The 17,863-nt window shown below is 47.2% G+C and overlaps 3 pseudogenes; all 3 read right to left on the bottom strand.

Annotated features, from left to right (window-relative positions):
- Nucleotides 1–4,469: 4,469 nt before the first annotated feature.
- Nucleotides 4,470–5,402, bottom strand: LOC128138426 (cytochrome b-like; annotated as a pseudogene).
- Nucleotides 5,403–6,063: 661 nt separating this feature from the next.
- LOC128138424 (NADH-ubiquinone oxidoreductase chain 5-like) lies at nt 6,064–11,130 on the bottom strand (annotated as a pseudogene).
- Nucleotides 11,131–14,218: 3,088 nt separating this feature from the next.
- Nucleotides 14,219–15,587, bottom strand: LOC128138429 (NADH-ubiquinone oxidoreductase chain 2-like; annotated as a pseudogene).
- Between the last annotated feature and the right edge of the window lie 2,276 nt (nt 15,588–17,863).

The raw sequence follows: 17,863 nt of genomic DNA, 5'->3' as shown, positions 1-17,863 counted from the left end.
GACGGGTTCGCTCGGATAGCTGCCTGTAAGTAGCTCGCTTGGGATTCGGGGGGGCAAGCCTAAATTCGTTTTGCTTGGTTGTTCTTGCTAAATCATGATGCAAGAGGTACAAGGGTTTATCTTTGCTGTATGTTGCTTGGGTTTTCATTATTATTTCATCTTTCCCTTACGGTACAGGTGGTCTCTATCGCGCCGTGAGAACTTTTCTATCGCCTATACTAAGCTGAGAGAATGTTTTAGTTTATGGGTGGAAGTAGGTTTTGACTGTTGGTTAGGGGGTGATTGGGCTAGAGTTTAGCTTCAGGGCGACCCAGCGGGTGGCAGGTATCTTTCAGGTGTAAGCTGAATGCTTTGTATTATAGCTACGCCCCGATATGCTAAGTGCACCTTCCAGTACACTTACCTTGTTACGACTTGCCTCATCTTCAGCTGATTAGGTTATTAATTATGGGTGAGTTGTAGCCTGCGAGGAGGGTGACGGGCGGTATGTACGTGCTCCAGAGCCAGCTTAAACAGGGCGTTATTGTCCCATTTTACTGCTAAATCCGCCTTCCAGGGGTTGTTTCATGCCCCTTTCCGTGTGATTTTCTATTCTAGAAAATGTAGCCCATTTCTTCCACTTCGTGAGCTATACCTTGACCTGTCTTTTTAGCGAGTGGGGCTATTGGGCTCACTATTAGACTCTCAGAGGAGGTGAGCTGGCGACGGCGGTATGTAGGCTGTTCGGGCAAGGAGTGGTGGGGTGCAGCGTGGGTTATCGATTATAGAACAGGCTCCTCTAGGTGGGTTTGGGGCACCGCCAAGTCCTTAGAGTTTTAAGCGTTTGTGCTCGTAGTTCTCGGGCGGATACTTTAGTAGGGTAAGTATCAAGATTTAGGGCCAGGCATAGTGGGGTATCTAATCCCAGTTTGAGCCCTGGCTTTCGCGGGGTCTAGTCGATCACAGGCGTTAGGATCGTCTTGGGGGTGGCTTTAGGGGCATCTTGGGCTTATGACAGCTTAGTTGCGGTTTAATCCTAGCCGCTTAAGATAGTGGGCACCCGCTCTTTACGCCGAAGACTGTTAATTTGGGTTTCTTGTATGACCGCGGTGGCTGGCACAAGATTTACCAACCCTGATAGTGTGCTATAACTAAGTCAAGTTTACACTCATTGCTTAATGTTAATTACTGCTGAGTACCCGTGGGGGTGTGGCTAAGCAAGGCGTCTTGGGCTACGGGGAGGTGTGCCTGATGCCTGCTCCCGCTGTCTTAGTAAGAGGCCGGGGGCATTTACACTGGGGCGCGGATACTTGCATGTATATGTTTAGCACGAATTAACAGTAAGGTTAGGACTAAGTCTTTTGTCCGTGGGCTGTGCGGCAGCCATCTTGGCATCTTCAGTGCCACGCTTTTGTTATAAGCTACTGGGACGTGGGTGGGTCCGCTCATTGCTTACATTATTAATTACTGTTTCATGGCTTGTTAAGATTGTTCATTGCTTACATTATTAATTACTGTTTCATGGCTTGTTAAGATTGTTCATTGCTTACATTATTAATTACTGTTTCATGGCTTGTTAAGATTGTTCATTGCTTACATTATTAATTACTGTTTCATGGCTTGTTAAGATTGTTCATTGCTTACATTATTAATTACTGTTTCATGGCTTGTTAAGATTGTTCATTGCTTACATTATTAATTACTGTTTCATGGCTTGTTAAGATTGTTCATTGCTTACATTATTAATTACTGTTTCATGGCTTGTTAAGATTGTTCATTGCTTACATTATTAATTACTGTTTCATGGCTTGTTAAGATTGTTCATTGCTTACATTATTAATTACTGTTTCATGGCTTGTTAAGATTGTTCATTGCTTACATTATTAATTACTGTTTCATGGCTTGTTAAGATTGTTCATTGCTTACATTATTAATTACTGTTTCATGGCTTGTTAAGATTGTTCATTTAGTTTGTGGTTGGTTGTTGTTCATGGTTGATTGGGTTGATGGGTATGGTGTGTGATGGTGTTGTAGTGTATTTGGTAGGGGGGTCTCTTTAATATTTTGGTGTGATTTGGTGTAAATAATATATAATTATTTGGAATAATTAATGAGACTCTAGCGCCTTTGACAGACAAAAATGTGAAAAAGTATAGATAAAATTTGTGAAAAAACGTGGTTGGTGTTTCGGTCGGAGGTGGTTGTGTCTTGCTTGGGAGCTATGGGGGAAAGAAGGTGTGGGATTGACGTGTCTTGTGGGGGTTCATTGAACAATACTGTGGAAGTCTGCGGGTACATCATGGTTGAATGGGGTGTTTGACAGTGTATTAGTGTTAAGGGGACTTTCCTGGTGTGTGTAAGTTGTTTCATTGGGTAATCTTTGGGATCGGTGAAGTTTGGGGGAGCCAAGTGTAGTGGGAGGTAGTTTAGTGTGTTGCAGTGTGTGATTGTTTCGGGGTGAGAAGGATTTTGTAGGTTTCTGTAGTTGAAGTTCACAACAACGATTTTTCAGGTCGTAGATTTTGGAGAGAAGCCAAGCAGAAATTGTAATGGCCTATTTTGTTTTTCTTTTGGGGGTAGGGTTTGTTTTGGGAGGGCTGGCAGTGGCGTCTAATCCGTCGCCCTATTATGGGGTGGTTGGGTTGGTGTTAGGGTCGGTTGTGGGATGTGGATGGTTGGTGAGTTTGGGGGTGCCGTTTGTGGCTTTAGTACTGTTTATGGTGTATTTGGGTGGAATGTTGGTGGTGTTTGTCTATTCAGTGTGTTTGGCGGCCGACCCCTTTCCGGAGACTTGAGGGGATTGGCGGGTCTTGGGCTATGGGGCGGGCATGGTTTTGGTGGTTATTGTGGGAGTGGTTGTTGGAGGGGTTGAGTGTTGAAAGATGGGAGTGGATACTGTTGATAGTGGAGGTGTTTTTGTGGCGCGGTTGGATTTTAGTGGTGTTGCTGTGTTTTATTCGTGAGGGGTTGGGATGTTCTTGGCGGGAGGGTGAGGGTTGTTATTGACATTGTTTGTTGTGTTGGAACTTGTGCGAGGGCTATCTTGTGGGGCGATCCGGGCAGTTTAAGAGAGGTCAGAAAATAGTTTAATATAAAATACCAGCTTTGGGAGTTGGTGATGAAGGTTTGAATCCTTTTTCTCTGAGGTTTTGTTGGGTGGGTAGTTATAAATGGAACTTTAGTGGTTGTTTGGATTGATTTTATGGAAAAAATATAACGAATGATGATATAAAATAACGAATGAATGAATTTGATTTATTAATGGAAGTTCGGTGCGTTTGACAAACGAAAGAATATGAAAAAAATATGAATAAAATTCGTAAAAAAACGCAGTTAGCTTTTCAGTTAGAAGTGCCTAGTGTTGTTTAAAAAGTAAGAGGAAAAGAAAAATAGAAAAACATGTCCCACAAGCATTCACTAAATAGCACCTATAGGTAAAGTCTGTGGACTCGCCATAACCAAATGACATCTGACAGTGCATCAGTGTTAAGATGATTCCCCTAATACACAAACCGTCTCATTAAGCAACTCTTGAGATCGACCAAACCGACCGAGAGCCAGCGGCGTCCACGTCTTAGATTGTATTCACCGCGGTGCATAGATGAGGGCCACCTGTGAAGATCCACAAAAAAAAAAAGGGAACCAACAGTAGAGAACCACCCGGATGCCGCGATTAAGAGGCAAAATGGTGACCAATAGCCAACCAGATGTATTCGTAAAGAGCAAGGTCGTAGGACTAACCAAGTCGTGGCCCTGACAGAGGAACCAGAGGCGCAAAAGAGCAAGAAGTGCTAGGGGTGTAGGGGGAAAGAATGGGCCTGACGCTAGTAACGTAGAGTCTTACAGACACCCGGTTGCTGATTTCTCGGAGGATAACCGACTAAGAGATAACCTGGTCCGACAGACGCCGGTCCGGCAAGAGATAATTGGAGTTCATGCCCGGCTACCATACAGAGTTTGTCCCCAAGAATATCCGTAGGGAAATTCTATTGATATACAGAGACCCCACCTTCGGCATGGGCTTAGCCCGCGAGGAGAATACTTTAATATCCTAGGAGTTCATGAAGTGAAACCTGACCCTGAAAGTAGAGATGGCCCAAGTAGATGTATGCCCGTATTACATATATATGAATAATAGTACATGCATTAATATGTATTACCTAGAATAGTGCATGATAATGGGGTAAATAGTTTAATGTACAATGATACATGCTGGGGGGGGGTTAGGGGGGGAGGGGGAAGGCGAAAGTTTATGATGGTAGGGGGGTTTTAGTTAAAATTTGGCAATAATGGCCCTTTCGGGCCGGGAACTCTAAGAAGGGGTAAATCTTCAGTCTTTGGTTTACAAGACCAACGTTTTTTCTAAACTATTAGAGTATTTAGTGGTTGAGCATTTTATTTTCTAGTGCTCCGACTAGGGGGAAGAGAATTAGGAGGATCGTAAAGTAGGAGAGAGAGGCGAATTGGCCGATGATGGTGAAGGGATGCTCTACTGGCTGACTGCCGATTCATGTGAGAATGAGGAGGTTGGCAATTAGGGTTCAGAATAGGAGTTGGGAGAGGGGTCGGAAGGTTATTGTGCGCTGTTTGGATTTGTGGAGGAGGGGGATTAAGAATAGGATTAGTACTGAGGCGGCTAGGGCCAGTACTCCTCCTAGTTTGTTGGGGATTGAGCGTAGGATGGCGTATGCGAATAGAAAGTATCATTCTGGCTTGATATGTGGGGGTGTGACTAGGGGGTTTGCTGGGGTAAAGTTTTCTGGGTCGCCTAGCAGATTGGGTGAGAATAAGGCTAGGGCTGTTAGCGGGAGGAGTATTAGTGCGAATCCTAGGATGTCTTTTAGAGAAAAGTATGGGTGGAATGGGATTTTGTCGCAGTTTGAGACGACGCCTAAAGGGTTGTTTGAGCCGGATTCGTGGAGGAAGGTGAGGTGGATGAGGGTGAGACCGGCGATTAAGAATGGTAGTAGGAAGTGTAGGGCGAAGAATCGAGTGAGAGTGGGGTTGTCTACGGAGAATCCTCCTCAGGCCCACTCTACGAGGGTGTGCCCGATGTATGGGATAGCTGAGAATAGATTGGTGATGACGGTAGCCCCTCAGAAGGATATTTGTCCTCATGGTAGGACGTAACCTACGAAGGCGGTTGCTATAAGGGTGAGTAGTAGGACGATCCCCGTGTTTCAGGTTTCTTTGTATAGGTAGGAGCCGTAGTAGAGTCCTCGGCCGATGTGTAGGTAGATGCAGATGAAGAAGAAGGATGCTCCATTAGCATGTAAGTTACGGATCAGTCAGCCGTACTGCACGTTTCGGCATGTATGGGCGACGGATGAGAAGGCTAAGGTGGTGTCTGCGGTGTAATGTATGGCTAGTAGGAGGCCGGTTAGGATTTGTGTCAGTAGGCAGATTCCTAGCAGGGATCCAAAGTTTCATCAGGTGGAGATGTTTGGGGGAGTGGGCAGGTCGATTAGGGAGTCGTTGATTGTTTTTAGTAGGGGGTGGGATTTTCGGGGGTTGGGGGCCATTGGTTTGATTAGTGTGTTGATAGGAGGATAATGAGGGTCGATAGGGCGAAGGTCCCTAGGTAGGTTTTGAGAAGCCCAGTGTGAAAGAGGGTTGAAGTTTTAGCTGCTGTAAGTTGGAGGTCGGCGAGTCCTTCGGGGCCTATTTTTTTGTATCAGGATAGGTCGGTTAGGTGGGAGGCGAGTTTTTGTCCGTTGTTTAGTGTGACTGAGGAGCTGAGGCGGTGTACTAGGGGGTTGAAGTATCCTAGTATAGAGGAAAAGTTTAGGTGTGGGGTTTGTTTTGGTTGGGTTAGAGTATGGGTTATGTTTGAGAGCTCTAGGGCTAGGATAATGCCCAGGACTGTGACGACGATTGCGGCGGTTTTTGTAAGTGTGGGTATGGTTATTGGTGGTGTTTTTGTAGGGGGGATATAGGAGGTAATGAGTAGGCCGGCTATGATGCTACCTAGGGCGAGTCGAGTGATTGGGTTAATGAGTGTGGGAGTGTTTTCATTTATGGGGGTGGTTGTAGGGATGCGGGGGAATTCGGTTTGGACTAGGAGGGTTATACGTAGGCTGTACATTGCTGTGAATGATGTTGCTAGGAGTGTTAGGAGTAGGGCTCAGGCGTTTAGGTAGGAGGTGTTTAGGCTCTCGATAATTAGGTCTTTTGAGTAGAATCCTGCTAGGAATGGGGCTCCTATTAGGGCGAGGTTTCCAATGGTTAGGCAGGTAGTGGTTGTTGGGAGTGTTTTTTGAAGGGCCCCTATTTTTCGAATGTCTTGCTCTCCATTGAGGGCGTGGATGATTGATCCGGAGCAGAGGAATAGCATGGCTTTGAAGAAGGCGTGTGTTGAGATGTGGAGGAAGGCTAGTTGGGGGAGGTTTAGTCCAATGGTGACTATTATCAGTCCGAGTTGGCTGGATGTGGAGAAGGCAATGATTTTTTTGATGTCGTTTTGTGTTAGGGCGCAGGTGGCGGCGAACAGTGTGGATAGTGCTCCTAAGCAAAGGCATGAGGTGAGAGCGGTTTGGTTGGTGGAGAGTATGGGGTGGGTACGGATGAGTAGGAAGATTCCGGCTACTACTATGGTGCTGGAGTGGAGTAGTGCAGAGACTGGGGTTGGGCCTTCTATAGCGGCAGGTAGTCATGGGTGAAGGCCAAATTGGGCTGATTTTCCTGTAGCGGCCAGGATAAGTCCGAGTAAGGGGAGGGTTGGAGTTTGTTCGGGAGAGGGGGTTTGTTGGATTTCTCATGTATTTATTGTTGAGGCTAGGTATGCTATGCTTAGGATGAGGCCGATGTCTCCGATCCGGTTGTAGAGTACAGCTTGAAGTGCGGCTGTATTGGCTTCTGTACGGCCTTGTCATCAGCCGATTAGTAGGAAGGACATGATTCCAACTCCTTCCCAGCCGATAAATAGGAGGAATATGTTGTTGGCGACTGTTAAGGTGAGTATGGCGATTAGGAATGTTAGGAGGAAGGAGAAGAATTTTGTGATGTGTGGTTCTGATGCTATGTATCAGGATGCGAATTGGAGGATGGACCATGTTACGAAGAGTGCGATAGGGAAGAATATTATGGAGTATTGGTCGATTTTAAAGCTAAGGGGGATTTTGAAGTTTGTAGTGAAATTTCATTCTCAGCAGTAGATGATGCTCTCTGACCCTGAGTACATGAAGAGGGATACTGGGGCTAGGCTGGTCAGGAAAGCAGTCTTGACGGCGTGTGTGATGGCGGCTGGAGAGGTTGGGCGGGCGGTTGAGAGCAGTGGAAGTAGGATTGGTGCGAGGATGGTTGTTAGTGTGAGGAGTATGGAGGTGTTAAGAAGTAATGCTGTTTCCATTACTTTTACTTGGATTTGCACCAAGATGAGTGGCTCCTAAGACCAGTGGATTGCTGTTATCCTTTAAAAGTTGAGGGGGCTGAGGTTTTAGACTCAGATGCAGGAATTAGCAGTTCTTGCTGGTTGAACCCCCCTTGGCAAGTAAGAAGGGTCTAACTTCTATTTTTAGGATCACAGTCTAATGTTTGGGTTGAAACTATACTTGCATAAGGGTATTCCTGAGATTATTTCTGGCTTGAGGATTAAGAGGAGTAGGGGGATGATGTGGAGGGCTATTAGGAGGTGCTCTCGCGTACTTGAGTTTTGTAGTGAGGTGATGTGGGTTGGTAGTGTGCCTCGCTGGGTTGTTAGTAGCATGAATAGGGTGTAGGAGGCAGTTAGTAGGGTTGTGGCTCCTGTTAGGATGATGGTGGGGGCAGATCAGTTAAATAGTGCGATTATGATGGTTAGTTCTGCTATCAGGTTTGTGGTTGGTGGTAGGGCTATGTTTGTGAGGTTGGCTAGTAGTCATCAAGTGGCTATAAGGGGTAGGAGGGGTTGTAGGCCTCGTGTTAGGAGGAGGATTCGGCTGTGAGTGCGCTCGTAGGTTGTGTTTGCTAGACAGAAGAGTATTGAGGAGGTGAGGCCGTGGGAGATTATTAGGATTATTGCGCCTGAGAATGATCAATGGGTTTGGAGGATGCTTGCAGCGATGACTAGGCCTATATGGCTTACGGAGGAGTAGGCGATGAGGGATTTTAGGTCGGTTTGGCGTAGGCAGATTGAGCTGGTTATTAGTGCACCTCAGAGGGCTAGGGTGAGGAAGGGGTAGTGCAGGTAGGGTGTGAGGGGGCCGGTTAAGAGAGTGAGGCGTATGATGCCGTAGCCTCCTAATTTTAGGAGTAGGGCGGCAAGTAGTATGGATCCTGCAATTGGGGCTTCTACGTGGGCTTTGGGTAGTCATAGGTGGAGGCCGTAGAGGGGGGCTTTTACTATGAATGCTATTAGTAATGCTAGACTTAGTAGGAGGTTGGTTCAGGAGTTGGTGAGTGGGGGATGAGTCAGTTTAAGTATTGTGAGGTGCAGAGTACCGATGTGTGTGTGGAGGTATAGGATTGTGACTAGTAGGGGCAGGGAGCTGATGAGTGTGTAGAATAGTAGGTAGATGCCTGCGCTTAGGCGCTCTGGCTGGCCTCCTCAGCGTGTGATTAGGATTAGGGTGGGGATTAGGGTTGCTTCGAATGTAATGTAGAATAGTATTAGTTCGGTGGCTGAGAATGCCAGGAGAAGCAGGGGTTGTACTGTGGTTAGGGTAGCGATGAAGATTTGTTTGCGGATTGGTGGCTCGTGTTGTAGGTGATTCTGGCTTGCTAGGATTATGAGTGGGAGTAGTCAGCAGGATAGGACTAGCAGAGGCGATGAGATTTGGTCGGTGCTTGTTCATTGGGTGAGATTTTTGTGGGGGTAGTATGTGGGGAGTAGTCAGTGAAGGCTGATGAAAGCGATTAGGAAGCTGTGGGCGGTGGTGTTAGTTCATAGGAATTTTTGGGGAGATAGGAGGGCTGTGGGGAAAAGTATGATTGTTGGAAGAAGGATTTTTAGCATTGTAGGAGGTTTAGGTTATGTAGGTGGTCGGAACCGTGAGTTCGGGTGGAGGCAACTAGTATGGCTAGGCCGGCGCCTGCCTCGCAGGCTGAGAATGTTAGCATAAATACGGGGGCTAAGGCGATGGATGTTGTTTGGGTTTCGACAGGTCAGATTGACAGGGCGATGTATATGGAGAGTATTATGCTCTCTAGACATAGTAGGGCGGAGATTAGGTGTGTTCGGTGGAAGGCCAGCCCTAGGCAGCTTAGGGTGAAAGAGGAGTAGAAGCTTAGGTGGAGGAGTGACATGGAGAGAGGCATAGGGCTAATCTATGATTTGTTGAGTCGAAATCAACTGTCTTGGTTAGACTACCTTTCTGTATTTATTCGGCTCATTCTAGGCCCCCTTGGAGTCATTCGTAGACTAATCCTAGTGTGAGGAGGGCGATAATAATGGATGCTCAGGTTAGGGTGGAGGTGGGAGATTGGAGTTGGATTGCTCATGGTAGTGGGAGTAGGAGTGCGATCTCTAGGTCGAACAGTAGGAATAGGATGGCTACTGAGGAAGAATCGGATTGAGAATGGGAGTCGGGCAGATCCTAGAGGGTCGAAGCCACATTCGTATGGGGATAGTTTTTCTGAGTCGGGGTTTGTTTGGGCGAGCCAGAGGTTTAGTGTGATTAGGATTGTGCTTAGGGTAAGAGATAGGGTTAGTATGAAGGTGATTATGTTGATTGCTCTTCTCTGGGGTTGCACCAGATTTTATAGATTGGAAGTCGATTGTAATTAGTATACTAGAAGAGCAGGAACCTCATCAGTAGATGGTTATGTAGAGGAATAGTCAGATGACGTCTACGAAGTGCCAGTATCAGGCGGCTGCTTCGAATCCGAAGTGGTGGTTGGGTGTGAAGTGGAAGTTAATTAAGCGTAGGAGGCAGATTGATAGGAAGGAGGATCCGATGATTACGTGGAGTCCGTGGAAGCCTGTAGCAATGAAGAATGTTGAGCCGTATACACCATCGGCGATTGAGAATGGTGCTTCGTAATATTCTATTGCTTGTAGTGCTGTGAAGTAAAAGCCCAGGAGAATGGTTAGGGCAAGTGCTTGGGTTGCTTGTTTTCGGTTGCTGTTTATGATGCTGTGGTGTGCTCATGTTACAGTGATACCTGAGGCGAGGAGGATTGCTGTGTTTAGTAGGGGTACTTCTAGGGGGTTAAGGGGGCTAATTCCTGTGGGGGGTCATTGTCCGCCCAGTTCTGGGGTGGGGGCTAGGCTGGAGTGGAAGAATGCTCAGAAGAAGCCCAGGAAGAAGAATGCTTCGGATGTAATGAATAGGATTATTCCGTATCGTAAGCCTTTTTGGACGGCGGGGGTATGGTGGCCTTGGAATGTGCTCTCTCGTACAATATCTCGTCATCATTGTAGTATGACTAGGAATATGGTGAGTATACCCAGGGCTAATAGTTGGGGGGAGTTGTAGTGGAATCATATAATGAGTCCGGAAGTAGTGAGTAAAGCAGCTGCTGCGCCGAAGATAGGTCAGGGGCTAGGGTCTACTATATGGTAGGAGTGTGCTTGGTGGGCCATTAGATGTTTTCTTGTAGGTATAGGCTTAGAAGTAGGACGAAGACGTAGGCTTGGATTATGGCTACTGCAATTTCTAGGGCTGTTAGCAATAGTAGGACTAGTGTAGTTAGGATGGAGATTGTTGGGAGGACTGGGAGTAGGGTGGTGGTGGCGGTGGAGATGAGTTGGATTAGTAGGTGGCCTGCTGTTAGGTTTGCGGTGAGGCGGACTCCTAGGGCTAGGGGGCGGATAAGGAGGCTGACAGTTTCGATTAGGATTAGGGCGGGGATTAGTGGTGTTGGAGTGCCCTCAGGTAGGAGATGGCCTAGGGATGTTGTGGGTTGGTTGCGTAGTCCTGTAAGGAGGGTGGCCAGTCAGAGAGGAAAGGCGAAGGCTATGTTTATTGATAGTTGAGTAGTTGGGGTAAATGTGTAGGGTAGTAGTCCTAGCAGGTTGATTGTGAGTAGTAGTATTATTAGTGATGTCAGGACTAGGGCCCATTTATGTCCTCCTTTATTTAAGGGGAGTATTAACTGTTTTGTGATTAGGTGGATGAGCCATAGTTGGAGGGTGGAGAGGCGATTAGTGATTCATCGATTAGTGGGTGAGGGGAATAGTAGGGTGGGGAGTAGTGTTGAGATTAGGATGAGAGGGATGCCTAGGAAGCAGGGGCTTGTGAATTGGTCGAAGAAGTTTAGGGCCATGGTCAGTGTCAGGGAGTGTTGTCAGTTGTGATGGGTTTGTTGGATGGGGCGTTAGTGGAGGTGAAAGGTAGGAGTTTGGGTTGAATAATCAGTGCGAAGGTTAGTCATGATATTAGTATGATAAAAAGTCATGGGGCTGGGTTAAGTTGAGGCATATCATTAAGGAGGGGCGGGCGGTCCTCTTTCGCTAGCTTAAAAGGCTAGTGCTGGTACATAGCTTCTTAATGATTAGGAGGATATGAGTGAGGATCAGCGTTCGAAGTGGGTTAGGGGGGTTGATTCTACTACGATTGGTATGTAGCTATGGTTAGCCCCACAAATTTCTGAGCATTGGCCATAGAAGATTCCCGGTCGGGTAGTGATGAATGAGGTTTGGTTTAGTCGTCCTGGGACTGCGTCAGTTTTTACACCTAGGGCGGGGATTGCTCAGGCATGGAGTACGTCGTTGGCTGTGATGATGATGCGGATTGGGGATTCTATTGGGATAATCACGCGGTGGTCGACTTCTAGTAGTCGGAAGTGTCCAGGTGGGAGATCTGTTGTTGGGATTATGTAGGAATCGAATGTGAGGTCTTTAAAGTCTGTGTATTCGTAAGTTCAGTATCATTGGTGGCCGATAGCTTTTAGTGTGAGGTCTGGCTCGTTGATTTCGTCTATTATGTATAGGATTTGTAGAGATGGGAGGGCGAGTATGATGAGGACGATGGCTGGCAGGATTGTTCAGATTAGTTCGATTTCCTGGGCATCTACTGTGTTTGAGGATAGTTTTTCTATTAGTATGAGTGTTAGGAGGTATAGGACTAGGCTACAGATGGCTAGTGCAACTATTAGGGCGTGGTCGTGGAATTCGATGAGCTCTTCTATGATGGGGGATGAGGCGTCTTGGAATCCAAGTTGTGAGTGGTTGGCCATGGGTGAGGAGTACAGGGTTTTCACTTGTGATTTAGCCTTGACAAGGCTATGTAATTGTTTTACTAACGCCCCATGGAAGAAAGAAGCATAAGTGGTTAGATGCGGCTGGCTTGAAACCAGTGTACGGAGGTTCGATTCCTTCCTTTCTTGTACTTGGACGAAGGCGGGTTCTTCAAATGTGTGGTGTGGGGGCGGGCAGCCGTGGATTCATTCAACGTGAGTTGTGGTTAGCTCTGGTTGTATGACTTTTCGTTTCGAGGCGAAGGCTTCTCAGATGATAAATATTAGCATGACTACGGCTGTTATTGAGATTAGTGAGCCGATAGAGGACATGGTGTTCCACAGGGTGTAGGCATCTGGGTAGTCCGAGTATCGTCGGGGTATACCGGCAAGGCCTAGGAAGTGCTGTGGGAAGAATGTTAGGTTTACCCCTGTGAATATGACTCCGAAATGTGCCTTGGCTCATGTGGGGTGTAGGGTGAATCCTGTTAGTAGGGGGAATCAGTGGGTGAACCCTGCTAGGATGGCAAAGACAGCTCCTATTGAGAGGACATAATGGAAGTGGGCAACTACATAGTATGTGTCGTGTAAGGCGATGTCTAGTGAGGAGTTTGCCAGGACGATCCCTGTTAGGCCTCCAATGGTGAAGAGGAAGATGAAGCCCAGGGCTCATAGTATTGGGGGGTCTCATTTAATGGTTCCTCCGTGCAGTGTCGCCAGTCAGCTAAAGACTTTGATGCCAGTTGGGATGGCGATGATTATAGTGGCGGATGTAAAATATGCTCGAGTATCTACGTCTATGCCTACTGTGAATATGTGATGGGCCCATACGATAAAGCCCAGGAAGCCAATAGATAGCATGGCTCATACTATTCCTATGTAGCCGAATGGCTCTTTTTTGCCTGCATAGTATGTTACTACGTGAGAGATGATTCCAAAGCCTGGTAGAATTAGGATATAGACTTCGGGGTGGCCAAAGAATCAGAAGAGGTGTTGGTATAGGATTGGGTCACCTCCGCCAGCGGGGTCGAAGAATGTTGTGTTGAGGTTTCGATCTGTAAGTAGTATAGTAATGCCAGCAGCTAAGACTGGGAGTGAGAGTAGCAGTAGGATGGCAGTAATGAGGACTGATCATACGAACAGGGGTGTTTGGTATTGGGAGAGGGCTGGGGGTTTTATGTTGATGGCGGTTGTGATGAAGTTGATTGCCCCTAGGATGGATGAAATTCCTGCTAGATGTAGGGAAAAGATTGCCAGGTCTACTGAGGCTCCGGCATGGGCCATGTTACCGGCTAGTGGGGGGTAGACAGTTCATCCAGTGCCGGCCCCTGCTTCTACTGTTGAGGAGGCTAGTAGTAGGAGGAAGGATGGTGGAAGTAGTCAGAAACTTATGTTGTTTATGCGTGGGAAGGCTATGTCGGGGGCACCAATTATGAGTGGGACGAGTCAGTTTCCGAAGCCGCCAATTATGATTGGTATGACTATGAAGAAGATTATTACGAATGCATGGGCGGTGACGATTACGTTGTAGATTTGATCATCGCCCAGGAGAGTGCCCGGTTGGCCCAGCTCTGCGCGGATGAGCAGGCTAAGGGCGGTGCCAACTATGCCAGCTCAGGCCCCGAAGATTAGGTATAGTGTTCCGATGTCTTTGTGGTTAGTTGAGAATAGTCATCGATTGATGGATGTCATAGGTAAGATGGCTGAGTGTTTAAGCGTTAGGCTGTAGTCCTTTTTACAGGGGTTTGATTCCCCTTCTTATCGACCCTGTGGTGAAGTTCATGTTGAGTTGCAAGCTCATTGATGTACGTTAAGGACGTGCCGGGGTCTGGTAGATAGAAGCTCGCTGGCTGGGGCACCTAGCTGTTAACTAGGGTTTTATGGGATCAAGGCCCATCTATCTAGGGAAGGCCCTAGCTTAATTAAAGCGTCTGAGTTGCATTCAGGGGATGCGGGGTAGTATCCTGCGGGTCTTAGCAGAAACTAAGAGGATTTAACTCTTATTTAAGGCTTTGAAGGCCTTCGGTTTGCTGGTTATCCTAAGTTTCTAGATAGCGGTTAGGACTAGGGGGGAGAGTGGTAGGACTAGTGTTGATAGAGCGGCAAGGATGGCGGTTATGGTGTTTGTTGGGGTAGTGAAATGTCATTGTTTTATGTAGTTTGTAGAGTTGGGAGGCAGTGTGATTGTTGAGTGGTATGCGAGGCGGAGGTAGAAGAATAACCCTAGGAGGGAGAGGATGGCAGTAGCTGTAGCTGTTGTGGTTATTCCTTGTTTGGTTAGCTCTTGAATGATGAGTCATTTGGGCAGGAAGCCTGTTAGTGGGGGAAGCCCTGCTAGGGAGAGTAGGATTAGCATGAGGGTGGCATTTAGTGTGGGAGTTTTTGTTCATGATGTTATTAGCGTCACTAGCTTTAGGGCTTTGGTTGAGTTGAGGGTGAGGAACACAGCGGTGGTTGTTAGGATGTATAGGTAGAAGGCTAGCAGGCCAAGTTTGGGGTTGTAGATGATGGTTATAGCCATTCATCCAAGATGGGCGATGGATGAGAAGGCTAAGATCTTTCGGAGCTGTGTCTGGTTTAGGCCTATTCATCCTCCAAGGGCTACGGAGGTGACGGCTATGGTGGTTAATAGTACTGGGTTGAGTGAGTGTGAGGTTAGGAAGAGGAGGGTGGTTGGAGGGAGTTTTATTATTGTGGAGAGAAGTAGGGCGGTGATTAGGGATGAGCCCTGTAGTACTTCTGGGAATCAGAAGTGGAAGGGTACTAGTCCTAGTTTCATTGCGATCGCTACTGTTAGTAGTGTGGAGGAGGTAGGGTTGGTTAGTTGAGTAATATCTCATTGGCCTGTGGATCATGCATTTATTATGCTTGAGAATAGGAGAAGGGTGGAGGCTGTTGCTTGTACTAGGAAATACTTGATTGTAGCTTCGATGGCTCGAGGGTGGTGGGGCTTTGAAATGAGTGGGACAATAGCGAGGGTATTAAGCTCTAGTCCAGCTCAGGCTATTATTCAGTGGTTGCTTGAGATTGTGATGGTTGTGCCAAGGATTAGACTTAGGGAGGAGATTAGTTTTGTGTGGGGATTCATTAGCAGAGGAAGGGGTCAAACCATCATTTTCGGGGTATGGGCCCGATAGCTTTGTTAGCTGACTCTACTAGGAAATAATATAAGGGAAGTATGAAGGGTTTTGATCCCTTCTGTGCAGGTTCGAATCCTGTTTTTCTAAGGTCCAAGGTCTATAGGAAATGAGAGGGCTGGTATACCTCTATGTTCACCTTATCATAGTGACCCTTTGCATTCAGGCACATTTCCTTAGGCAAGGAGGTACGCCTGCGTAGCAGATTGGTATGCTGATGTGCCAGAGGCATAGTGCTAGTGTTAGGGGTAGAAAGTTTTTTCAGAGAAGGTGTATGAGCTGGTCATAGCGGAAGCGTGGGTAGGAGGCGCGGATTCATAGGAATCCGGAGGAGAGGAGTAGGATTTTTGTTGTTAGGGCGATTGTGAGTAGTTGTGGGGGTAAGTTGAGTGAGCTAGAGTTTAGAAATAGAATTGTGGTTAGGGTGTTTATTAGCATAATGTTTGCGTATTCGGCTAGGAAGAATAGGGTAAATGGTCCTGCAGCGTACTCTACGTTGAATCCTGAGACTAGTTCTGATTCTCCTTCTGTGAGATCAAAGGGAGCTCGGTTCGTTTCAGCTAGTGTGGAGATGTATCATATTATTGCAAGGGGCCATGAGGAGAAGATTAGGTAGAGGGGTTCTTGGGCGGTGGTAAGTGTATGTAGGGTGTAGTTACCGCTTAGGAGGACCACGGACAGGAGGATGATAGCTAGTGTGACCTCGTAGGAAATGGTCTGTGCTACTGCCCGGAGGGCCCCGATTAGTGCATATTTTGAGTTGGAGGCTCATCCGGACCATAGGATTGAGTATACTGCTAGACTTGATATAGCCATAAGGAAGAGCAGCCCTAGGTTTAAGTCGGCAAGGGAGAAGGGGAGTGGGAGGGGGATTCAAATAGTTAGCGCTAGGAGGAGGGCTAGTATGGGGGTTGTGATGAAGAGGAGTGGGGAGGAGGTGGTTGGGCGAATAGGCTCTTTGATAAGTAATTTTACGCCGTCAGCTACGGGTTGTAATAGCCCGAAGGGCCCTACAATGTTAGGGCCTTTTCGGGCTTGTATGTAGCCCAGGACTTTTCGTTCTATTAGGGTTAGGAAGGCTACGGCAATTAGAATTGGGATTGCATAGGAGAGGGTTATAGCAAGGTGCGTTAGGGTGGAGGGGAGGGTCATTGTGGGTCGGGCTAGGGAGAGGATTTGAACCTCTGGGTAAAGGGCTTAAGCCTTTTGCATTTGCCGGGCTCTGCCACGCTAGCGGCCCTTTTCTTGGGCTTGGGGGGTTTATGTGGGCTCTCTTTATAATTTAGTTGAAGTCATTATTTAGAGGGAAGACGTGCCGGTGGCATTGGTCCTACTTTTCCGGTCCTTTCGTACTGGGGAAAGTGCTGCATAGATAGAAACCGACCTGGATTGCTCCGGTCTGAACTCAGATCACGTAGGACTGTTAATCGTTGAACAAACGAACCCTTAATAGCAGCTGCACCATTAGGATGTCCTGATCCAACATCGAGGTCGTAAACCCCTCCGTCGATAGGGGCTCTTGGGAGGGATTGCGCTGTTATCCCTGGGGTAGCTTGGTCCATTGATCAATTGTTATTGGGTCTGGTTACTGTTAGTACATTGAGGTGTTGCTCTCAGTTAAGAGGGGTGGTCTTATTTTTGGAGGTTCTTTTTTTCTCCAAGGTCGCCCCAACCGAAAAATGCAGGCCAGTGTAGAGGTTTGATTGTAGGCCTAGTAGGCGTGTGTTTGCGCATGGTGGCCGCTGATTTTTAAGTTCCACAGGGTCTTCTCGTCTTATGTGCCTATTCCTGCTTTTGTACAGGAGGATCAATTTCACTGACTATCTGCAAGAGACAGTTAAGGCCTCGTTTAGCCATTCATACAAGTCCCGATTTATGGGACAATTGATTGCGCTACCTTCGCACGGTTAGGATACCGCGGCCGTTGAACTGAGGGTCACTGGGCAGGCATCACCTTCAATACTTGGATTGCTGAAGGCTATGTTTTTGGTAAACAGTCGGGTCTTGGGTTTGCCTAGTTCCTTTTGCAGATTTTGGTCCTTCTAGTAGGCGCTCCTGGGTCGGGTTAACAGGGTGGTTTTAATGTGCTGGCTTGTTGGGATTGTGGTATTAGTTAGGTGCTGTTAATAATGGGGGATGTAAGTTTGCGCTTAAGAGGGATGTCCCTAGTTACTCATTCTAGCATTGATTCTCCTATTATGATAGGTTGGCCTGTTAGGGGGGAGGGAGTCATGTAGTTCTTGTATTTTTGGGAGAGGAGCTTTGACGCACTCTTTACTGATGGCTGCTTAAGGGCCTACAAGGGAGGCGGGGAGTCATGTTATCCGCTGCGAGGGGGTGTATCCTTTTTTAAAGGAGCTGTACCTCCTTTAAATTATTCTTGATTTGTTACATGGGGGTTTTGGCAAAGAGCCCGGGGGAAAGAATCAAGGAGGAACTCAGGTTCGTTTCACAGGCAACCAGCTATCGCCCAGCTCGGTTGGCTTTTCACCTCTACTAACAGGTCGTCCCACTCTTTTGCAACAGAGACGGGTTCGCTCGGATAGCTGCCTGTAAGTAGCTCGCTTGGGATTCGGGGGGGCAAGCCTAAATTCGTTTTGCTTGGTTGTTCTTGCTAAATCATGATGCAAGAGGTACAAGGGTTTATCTTT

Source organism: Harpia harpyja, unplaced genomic scaffold, assembly GCF_026419915.1.
Source record: "Harpia harpyja isolate bHarHar1 unplaced genomic scaffold, bHarHar1 primary haplotype scaffold_439, whole genome shotgun sequence".
In the NCBI taxonomy this organism is placed as follows: Eukaryota; Metazoa; Chordata; class Aves; order Accipitriformes; family Accipitridae; genus Harpia; species Harpia harpyja.
The sequence above is the reverse complement of the archived record's forward strand: the minus strand, read 5'-3'. Positions and strand labels throughout refer to the sequence as shown.